The following is a 10,000-nucleotide window of genomic DNA, read 5'->3' on the forward strand; positions in this document are numbered from 1 at the left end:
TTCTTTTTCCTTCTCGTCTTTTTGGCTTAGTTCTTGTTTGTGTTTTCTTTTTTGTTGTATGGCATGGGTTCACCTTTGACCTTTTCCCTCTCGTCTTTTTGGCATGGTTCTGGCTTACCTTTATTTTCTATTGTATGGCTTGGGTTCACCTCTCTACCTTTCCCTCTCGAATTGTCGCCTACCTGCCTTGCACAGTAGCTCCCTTCCCTTCCCTTCCCTTCACTCCTCTTCTCCCCTATGGAAAAGTCCGTCCTCGGTGCAGTTCATTTTTCTCGCCTACCTTTTATTCCTCTACTCTTCCTTTCAGGGGAGGCACAAAGGGTCAAGTGAAATATGCGCGGCAGGGCGGGAGGGGAAAAGCATTCATTGTTCGTCATGCAAAGTGCCAAAGGTATTAATTATTCATTCGTGTTCACAGGCCATGGCGGTATTATATTGGGTGGCTGGGGGGGGGAGACTGCTTTCTGTGTGTCGGTGTAAGAGGATGGTTAGTTGTTTTCGGTGGGGGGAATACTGTCAAGTCTAGTGGTCAGCGTGCCTGGCTACTACTACGCTGGCCCGGATAGGAATCATGGTCCGGGGAGTCGGCGTGCGGATCACGTAGCTGTTCATCCTCCTTTTCAGACATCGGTCGATAAATGGGTACTTTGCTAAAGCTGAGGAAGGTAAACCGTGGTAATCCCGGATTTCACATTGGCACGTGTCCCGGTGTAACTGGTTCTTGCCTACCACAACTCAACTGAATAAATAGAGATGAGCACCGCAGCCGCGCACAGCTACGGCGTATGCACCCACCTCTTATGCAGACACCACGTTTATTATTATTGTTATTATAATTATTTTCCTTAACTATAGTGCAGTTTTCAATTCTTTAATACGAATATTTATCATTTTTTATCTTGGTTTTCTCAGGTTGTTGTATATATGATACACATTCAATTTACTTTGTTGTCGTAATTGTTTGTTCAGAATTATTATCGTATACACCATACTTATGTTTGTATGCGTGTTGTTTCGTGTATTATTATAAATGATTCAGAGTCTGTTGACACGTTTCTTAGAATTAGTAATGTAATGTAATTGTTGGAAGTATTTACTTTATGCGAGCAACAATTGTGTTGTTTCCCAGTGCGGCACCTGGAATTATGGGAGTCATAAGCTCCTTAGAGTATTACATTTGTTGCTTTATGTATATATCTTCTTTATGGTATTTTAACCTATTTAAAGCCTGTGTGTGTGTGTGTGTGTGTGTGTGTGTGTGTGTGTGTGTGTGTGTGTGTGTGTGTGTGTGTGTGTGTGTGTGTGTGTGTGTGTTTCGTTGTTTTGCGCCTCCGTGTTCGCCTCATAAAGTCCAGTCATAAGAGGAGAAGAGACAGGAGTAGGAGGCAGGGAAGAGGGAGGTGGAGGAAGAGGAGGAGGAGGAGGAGGAGGAGGAGGAGGAGGAGGAGGAGGAGGAGGAGGAGGCGGAGGCGGAGGCGTGAGGAGAGCAGGATGGTAGGAAGTGAAGAATGCTTTTAATTAGCTGATGAAAAATTCCTCTCCCCACCATACAGAAAAGGAATTCTCACCCTCTCTCTCTCTCTCTCTCTCTCTCTCTCTCTCTCTCTCTCTCTCTCTCTCTCTCTCTCTCTCTCTCTCTCTCTCTCTCTCTCTCTCTCTCTCTCTCTCTCATATATGTATGTGTTGTAGCGAATCAATACCCCATCCCTCTCAACACCCTTCTGGCACTACCTCCGAACTCCCTCGTAAGCTTCTACTGCATGTTGCCCCGCGGAGGAGTGAAGGCAAGTCACGTGAGGGAGAAGTTAATCCTCTCCTCCCAAAGAGCTCATCTCCTCCTCCTCGCCAGGTAGAAATCCCTCTCCTCCTCCTCCTCCTCCTCCTCCACCACCACCTTCTCCGCGTCTTCAGTAATCTCTCCAAGACCTGTTGGAAGGGTGGTGGGAGAAGAGCCATTTCTCTCTCTCTCTCTCTCTCTCTCTCTCTCTCTCTCTCTCTCTCTCTCTCTCTCTCTCTCTCTCTCTCTCTCTCTCTCTCTCTCTCTCTCTCTCTCTCTCTCTCTCTCTCTCTCTCTCTCTCTCTCTCTCTCTCTCTCTCCTTTTTGTGGTGTGAAATTCACTTTTAAACGTGTGTGTGTGTGTGAGTGCGTGCGTGTGTGTGTGTGTGTGTGTGTGTGTGTGTGTGTGTGTGTGTGTGTGTGTGTGTGTGTGTGTGTGTGTGTGTGTGTGTGTTTAATTTCTGTTTATTGTAGTGCGTTCAAAGAAATAAAAACGTAGACACACACACACACACACACACACACACACCAGTGAATCACGTCGCGGCGGCTTTGACAATAATTATGCTGATTTCTGCTATTTTTGAACACCCGCACCGCCGACGCCGCAAACACATTACGCCACTCTGATGTCACGGTTCAACGGTATTTTGATCTACATCGTCACGGGGCGGCTGTGGGATATAAATAATTCATCCGTTCGCCGCCACTGATGTTATTGCAACGCCATCGCCGGCAACAATAACAACAAAAAGATATGGAGAGTCGGTGCGTGGAGCCCATAGAGGGAAGCGAATATAGAGTAAATGGTCGAATGTTATTAATTTGTGCGGCGCCATAGATGTAATTCCTTCCCCTCCAGTAATTACCAGAACAAGGGCAAAGCGTAGCATATATGTATGAAAATAATGAATTAAATAAGTAAGAATATGGGGAAGAGAATATAGAGTAAATGTTTGAATGAATATTAATATGTTCGGCGCCACAGATAATTTACCTTCCCCACCAGTAATTACCAGAACAAGGGCAAAGCGTAGTAAATAAGTGTGAATGTAATGATTTAAATAAGTAAGAATATGGGGAAGAGAATATAAAGTAAATGGTTGAATGTTTATTTATATGTTCGGCGGCATAGATGATTTACCTTCCCCACCAGTAATTACCAGAAGGGCAAAGCGTAGCAAATAAGTGTGAAAGTAATAAGTTAGTAAGAATAGAGGGAAGCATTATAGAGTAAATGGTTGAATGTTTAATAGTGCGGCGCCACTGTACTTCCCCCACCAGTAATTACCGGAACAAGGGCAAAGCGTAGCAAATATGTGTGAAAATAATAAGCTAGAATGAATATAGGAAAGCGAATATTGAGTAAAATGGTTGAATGTTTAATCTGTGCGTTGCCAAAATTACCAGAACAAGATAAAAAAATAAGAAATGTGTGTGAAAGAACAAATTAAAGTAGTATTAAAAGAAAATAGTTAATAAAGCTATCATAATTTAGCTGAAGTTCTGTATTTAGTGTATTTTCTTTTATATATTTTTTTTTCACGTTCATTACTCGCATCATTTTATTTTTATTTTTTTGCGATTCCTGTTTCTACCAGCGGATATCATGTTTCTATGCCAGTGGATATGTGTAAAATATGGAGTTTTCAGCACACTTTCCATGGATGAGCCGCTCTGCATGTTACCTTCCTGCCGTGATTGGTTAGTTAACACGCCTGACCAAGGTAATTATTGCCCGCGGCGAGATGAATATTTATATTTGCCTGCGTCATACCTGATCAGTTAAAGAGCAGGGATTATTTTTTAGCCAAACGTGCGAAGGAGGCATAAAAGCGTATCTGTGTGTGTGTGTGTGTGTTCCCCTCCCCCTAAATTGATGAATGAAACAAAACCTTTACAATTAATCCTAGATGAGCATGAGTTTTGAGAGAGAGAGAGAGAGAGAGACCGATCACATGATTTTCTCTCTTCTCTCTTCTCTTGTCTCTCTCTCTCTCTCTCTCTCTCTCTCTCTCTCTCTCTCTCTCTCTCTCTCTCTCTCTCTCTCTCTCTCTCTCTCTCTCTCTCTCTCTCTCTCTCTCTCTTCTCTCTCTTCTCTCTCTTCTCTCTCTCTCTCTCTCTCTCTCTCTCTCTCTCTCTCTCTTCTCTCTCTCTCCCTCTCTCTCTCTCTCTCTCTCTCTCTCTCTCTCTCTCTCTCTCTCTCTCTCTCTCTCTCTCTCTCTCTCTCTCTCTCTCTCTCTCTCTCTCTCTCTCTCTCTCTCTCTCTCTCTCTCTCTCTCTCAAGCCTTGCTCCTTTCACTGCTCAAGTTCTTTTTGGGCAGGGCTTTGAGGGCCTTACCTGGGCCACGCTAATGAGCGGCTCTCAGGTGGAGGGCCGGGCTGTTCATTGGTCTATCAGTGGGAGGTAAAAATACACCTACAATTAAGTTATCGTTTTAAGAAGCCAGCCAACCAGACCTCAGTAAAGGCCTCCAGATCTAGTTTAATATTAATCACGGGTTGGTATTGTGTAAACCAGGAAAAAATCAAAGGAAGTTGTGGGTAGATGAACAAGGGGTTTATTTAACGCAAGAAATTAATGCGCTTCAATTTGGGAGAAGTTGGTTGAGTAATTGAAATGCTTCACCTGCTCATTCCATTTATCCTTAACTCTGCCTTCTCATCCACCGTTTTACTTTATTTTCCTTCCTTTAGTGACAGCTTTGATAGTAATAACTCAGAATGATGATGATGTATTTCTCCTACAACACAACTTATCAAACTAAACATTTATCAGTTTGCACCAAGGAAGTAAAGATGGACTTTTTATGTACAGTATATAACATGTTTTATTATGCACACAAGCAGACATACACGCAATCTCTCTATATCAATAACAGCGACATCACTTTGCTGAACCATCAGCCAAATTAATGAAATACCGAAGCAAACAATGAATATAGTTCCTCAGTAAATTTGCAGGCAATGATGCTTTTCTTAATTTGTTACCCTGCCTTTACATAATTCAAATTAACATACAGAAGAGCATTCAATCAATTGCTTTCATCATTAAAAAGCTGCCTGAATTAACCAACTAATTTACATACATGAACCAAGTGTATTAACTCGTGCAGAGGATCTGAAGCGTGACATTTGTAATTTTGAGTTCAGAATGTAAACTCTCAACATCGGTAACTGTCTGTCTGTCTGTGGTGAACAAGTGTTGCAGCGTTGAGGAGACGCACCCAACACGCCAACCACATTGGACTCTGGACTGGAATTATTAGATACAGTTCCCCTTTCTCCCTTTTCTATTCTTCCTTTTCATTAATTTATCTCCCTAGTTTTCTATAACTCTTCTCCTCCTCTTGTGTGTGCATGTGAATGGGTGAGTATGCATGTTTTCTTTCTTGTACTAAAAACGAAACAAGGTTGTTTAAGCTGAAACTTGTTATATGGAATTTGTGTGTAAAATAATTAACGACAAATTTACTTTTCAGGGGGACGAGGTGAAGAAAAGGCCAGCTGAGTATCATGGAATAAGGTATTCATATTCTACATCCATATTGTGTTAAGGAGTCACCCTCATGCAAGAACCACAAGGATGAATTAATCACCTTGGTCAGTGAACCCTACACTATGGACCGGAAACTTGCCCCAGCCCTGTCATTTAGCCGCGAATTTTGGAAAATCAACCGCTTTGGTGCGAATCGCCATAACTCTCTTATTTCTGGGGCTACAGAAATGTGTTTGATATCAATCGACGGCAAAATGAAGGGGCTATATTTTTTTAATAAGCAACCGGACTCGAAAGGGTAAAAAATCGAGTAAATTCGCAAAAAAAAACTTTTCAAACTATTTTTGAGTTCCCAACCTTAAAACCAACTCATTTTTTGAGAATTTCAAAACACTTATTTAACAAATAATTTCGCCCTACCAATGTGCTTTCTAATATAATGCATAACATTTCCCTACTCCCAGTAGTTTCGTCGCTAAAACTCGAAACGTAAACCCTTTTGAGAGCGTTTTGACGAACTCCAGACACTTTGCCGTTTTTGTCTAGTGTGGCATTGCTATTGCCTCTAGAAGGTTGTAATTTGGCATGCAGCCCCCCCTGGCAATGTAGTGTGACCAGTTCGAAGGATTATGTGATAGCTCGATTCCAAGTTTGTCGTCGAGCCGGCACAAAATAGCCTGTTTTTCGGCCCTTTTGCCGCGATTTGGACACGTCCTAGTGTTTTGCTTATAACTTTTTATTTATTTATCTAGTGCTTTCCAATTTTTTTCTGATTATTAATCTGTATCAATAGAGCAAATGAAAGCTCTTTCAATACAGATTAATAAACAGAAAAAAAAAACATTGAAAAGCACTAAATAAATATAAAAAAAAAGTTATTAGCAAAAAACTAGGACGTGTCCAAATCGCGGCAAAAGGGCCGAAAAACAGGCTATTCTGTGACGGCTCGACGACAAACTTGGAATCAAGCTATCGAACAAACCTTCGAGCTACATGGCAAATTACACCCTTCTAGAGACAATAGCAATGCCACGCTAGACAAAAACGGCAAAGTGTTTTAAGTTCGTCAAAATCGCCCTCAAAAGGGTTTACGCTTCGAGCTCTAGCGACGAAAACTACTGGGAGTAGGGAAATGTTATGCATCATATTGGAAAGCACATTGGAAGGCTTAAATTATTTGTTAAATGAGTGGGGTTTCAAGGTTGGGAACTCAAAAAAAAAAAAAAAAAAATTTTCGTAGCCGTTTTTATTCGATTTTTTACCCTTTCGAGTCGGTTTTTGAGCCCGGTCGCTTATTAAAATAATATAGCCCTTTCATTTTGCCGTCGATTGATACCAAAAACATTTATTTAGCCCCAGAAATAAGGGAGTTCTGGCGATTCGCACCAACGCGGTTGATTTTCCAAAAATTCGCGGCTTAATGATAAGGGTGCCGCAAAATCAAAACAATCCGCCGTCAATTACTTGAGATGTCACTGCCTTGGTTTATCATGAAGGTGGCTGGCTGGGGAAGTATGACAGGAATGTGATGGTAGAACTGTGCTTTTCCTTGATCTCATCTTCACTTCCATGCTTACATTTCTACTCTTCATGATCCACCCTACAATGCCAAAGTTGGGAGTTCCTCCGGTGAAGTCTCCAAGCAGGCCCTGTACCCATCTTAAGTACCTCATGGTGATGGTAAGGTTCTTCTCTTAAACAGTACATTTACTTCCACTAATTAAATTCATTGGATATAGACTAATTGCATTCTGCAATTAATTAACTTCAATGGCAATATCTTCATAATTACACTGTAGTCTTAAATTAAGGAGCGCGGGAGGTGGACACTGACCTTTGACTTTTCCAAACACATTAATTAGCCTAGTACAAACATATTGATTAATTACTAATACTGAAACAATGCTGTATGTATGTATATACTAAGTGAAGAGACTTTCTAACAAAGAAAGTGAGTTTTTTCCAGTTATGCGTTTTAAGATCCCCTTAACCCAACTATAACCTAAAAAAAGCAGCATATTGTCTACTCGATTTGCTCATAATGCTTCCTCAGTAATGAGACGCTCTATCTAAGCATGCACTTTACCTTCATTGATTATTTTTTACTACTACTACAAGCCTGTTAAGTGCCTGAACATAGCCTGCTGCTACTACTACCTACTACCACTTAATCATTATCACCACCCCCATCTCTACCATAAGAATCGAGCACCATTACCTCATTAGCAGTGAATGGACAAACTGATACCAACAATCTTGAGACAGCGAGATCCCAGGGGAGGAAATCCGATAAGTTGGGCCATCGGCGGGGAATGAGCGACAAGACCTGGAAAGTGCTGGTCTGTGAGCCGATACCGAGGGGCAGGGCACGGCGAACGGCGGGCACACGGAGTTTTCTCTTCGTCCCAGGCCTCAAGAAATCCTCTCGGAGCCTTTTATGATTACAGGGAAAGTTGTCATATCAGAGGAATGTTTGCTTATGTATATTATTTACTACCTTTATAATGCGTTCAGGTAAGCCCATGTAATTACAATAAAATTCAGGTAAGCACATGTTCTTATTACACCCCTCCTGTCTATATCCTTCTCGTGTTCCCCTTGTATGGTCATGGGGAAATATTTATGTACTAAGCGAGCTCACGCGCGCTCACATGCACGAAAGCCCCCCCACGCACACCACAACGTAAAAGTAAAATCCATTACCACGGTCGTATTTTAACGTCAAACACAACAGTGCCTGAATAAAAGCCGTCTGTATACCAAAGTTGCCAGATGTCTTACTCAGCCTCTTATATTTACCGACTTCCGACCCCAAAACTGTCTCTTGGACCCCAATAAGGAGATTCACTTATTATTACCGTTAAAATAGTTAATTCCTGATGTTTCTTGGCAATAGTTAGGCGTCAGAAACCGGTAAATACTATGCTATGAGTACGACAATCTGGCAACGGTGCTGTATACGCATCCACGACACCCGTTACGCAGCGTCCTTGAGTAACTTTAGTATTATCGCAGTGATGGCTTCTTAAGAGGACCACGGGGGTTGTTAGTGACTTCTTAACGCTATATGACCAGAGGCTTGACGAGGACGAGGGGTTTAATCATCGTCCGTCCCTAACTAACTACGTCTGCCGCTGCTGCCCTGGACCTTCGCCTCGCGCCGCCTCCGCCCCAGCGTCGCCATATTACCAACGCCTCACTGTATACCATTCACTTTTTACCGCCGCCTGACTGCTTTGTGAGTCTATTGCGTCGTTAAAAAACATTACTAATCCCTTGGTCAGCTCCTTCTCCCGGCGGGCACTGAATCCTGTATCACATGAAATAGTTGCTGGATCACATTTGTCAGTCGCCATACGCACGTCCGTTTGCGGTGATGGAGAATACGACGCCTCATGGCCACATATCTTTTTAGACTGACGTTAGAGCTCTTGAATGAAAAGAAGGGCCATCATAAAATTATTATCATAGTCATCCAGTATCATTCTACTGCATGACGTTGTCCTCTCCCAAACAATTCAGTTCATATTTGCCTTGTGACTAGTTATCATTTTTGGTTTAAGCGTTCAAACACTAATTCCTCAAACCGTCTGTTGAACGCCATTCCCCAAGAATCGCTTACGATGGCAATAAGGTCTCCATTAGACAGCTCCATAATTGTTAGAATGAAAATAATATGAAATGGTGTGTCATGCCCATGGATTCATGCCATTTGCATCTTTTAGAGCTAATAACTTACAGTCGATGCCCTGGACTTGTATACTATTAATGAATTATATACGTTCCTAATTTTTTCTTATTCTCAGCAAGTTGCAACCGCAAGCTTCTGTTTTTGTTTGTCTAAGTAATTTGCCAACCTAAGTTTTTCGAATTTCATACAGAAAGTTGTAGATATTCTTCACTTATTAAATGTTCTATCTATTCTTATCGACCGCACACGACGACACACAAAGCCCAGGAACTTACAACAATTGCTATCGCCCGCCGCCAGACTCCCGCGGCGCCGGAACAATTAAAAAGAGCTCACGAGAACGTTACTTATCACCCGCGAGCGAGGGGGAGAGCGTCCCGCGGCGGCGATCATTGAGCCACAATTAGCATGTCTATTAACGAGAAGTTTTGAGAGACAGAGAGGTGTGTGTGTGTGTGTGTGTGTGTGTGTGTGTGTGTGTGTGTGTGTGTGTGTGTGTGTAGCTTTTATTCCCTTGCACTGATGCATTTCTTAGTTCATTTTATGTCTTTTACATTTCAAAACTTTTCACTTTCACGGGTATGAGGTATAGTAGATGGTCATTTTAAAAACGTGTGTTATATTTTAATTTTCTCAAGATGTTTTCTTCCTCACGATTATATATTTTTGGGCTGTAGTTTGTTTCTCCAGTGAGTTTACTATTATAAATGTAGAGTGGTGTTATTTTAATTTTTATTGTCTTTTTTTATCATCAACGATGTTTATTTCCTCGCAATTTGGTCTTAGGACCTTTTGTATGTCTATCGTGAGTGACTAACTGTTTATACAAAGTGGGGTTATATTTTATTGTTTGTTGTGTTTTATTTTTACGTCGTTTGAAGATGTTTACTTCCTTGCAATTGCAATTTTCTTTGTGGACTGCAGTTTGTTTTGTCCCGTGGGTTTGGAATTGTTAGTACAGAATGTTTGTATTTATAGTTAGTTTTGTATTTTTATGTAAGCTGTGGTCAATAAACATATATATCTATCTATC

At 41.5% G+C, this 10,000-nt stretch overlaps 2 long non-coding RNA genes across 2 annotated transcripts in view; one reads left to right on the plus strand and one right to left on the minus strand.

Annotated features, from left to right (window-relative positions):
- Positions 1–5,308, plus strand: part of LOC127008178 (uncharacterized) — a 13,149-nt gene extending 7,841 nt beyond the window's left edge. Inside the window, exon 3 of the long non-coding RNA XR_007760903.1 lies at positions 5,260–5,308. This is a non-coding gene — a long non-coding RNA (uncharacterized LOC127008178). The remainder of the gene's footprint in view (positions 1–5,259) is intronic.
- Positions 5,309–6,076: 768 nt separating this feature from the next.
- The window catches only part of LOC127008177 (uncharacterized), a 15,243-nt gene continuing 11,319 nt past the window's right edge, over positions 6,077–10,000 (minus strand). Inside the window, exon 3 of the long non-coding RNA XR_007760902.1 lies at positions 6,077–7,708. This is a non-coding gene — a long non-coding RNA (uncharacterized LOC127008177). The remainder of the gene's footprint in view (positions 7,709–10,000) is intronic.

This window comes from Eriocheir sinensis, chromosome 37 (genome assembly GCF_024679095.1).
Source record: "Eriocheir sinensis breed Jianghai 21 chromosome 37, ASM2467909v1, whole genome shotgun sequence".
NCBI lineage: Eukaryota > Metazoa > Arthropoda > Malacostraca > Decapoda > Varunidae > Eriocheir > Eriocheir sinensis.